This window comes from Opisthorchis viverrini, assembly GCF_000715545.1.
Source record: "Opisthorchis viverrini unplaced genomic scaffold opera_v5_122, whole genome shotgun sequence".
Lineage (NCBI taxonomy): Eukaryota > Metazoa > Platyhelminthes > Trematoda > Opisthorchiida > Opisthorchiidae > Opisthorchis > Opisthorchis viverrini.
In genome coordinates, this window is record NW_008751780.1 from 463,753 (window position 1) to 464,141 (window position 389).

Genomic DNA, 389 nt, shown 5'->3' on the forward strand with positions numbered 1-389 from the left:
TCTATTAAAGATTGCCTTTCCTTGTATGCGTAGCTTGACTCATGCTATTGTGTGGTCCCGGCTATCACTTCACTTTCCTTTAGCATTATGCTTGTCAAAGCAGAGAAACCCCATGCATCAAATTTGACGGGTTTGAGTAGCTCAAGAGTATCGAGATGACTTGGCTAGAAAGCCACTGGAACCGCACAATTATGCAGATGTTGAGGACTTCTTCGTGGTTTAATGGGACCGAGTTAAGGCCGTACTGTCAGTTGAACGACTTGTTTTCATTATTTTTATGCTCCCAGCTTTCAGAGCTGTTTTTTGCAAGCTGTCCGGCTCGACTAGATAAACATTGGATTTAATCGAATTCAGCAGGTCGTTTTGCTCCCAGAAGGACCTACCAACAG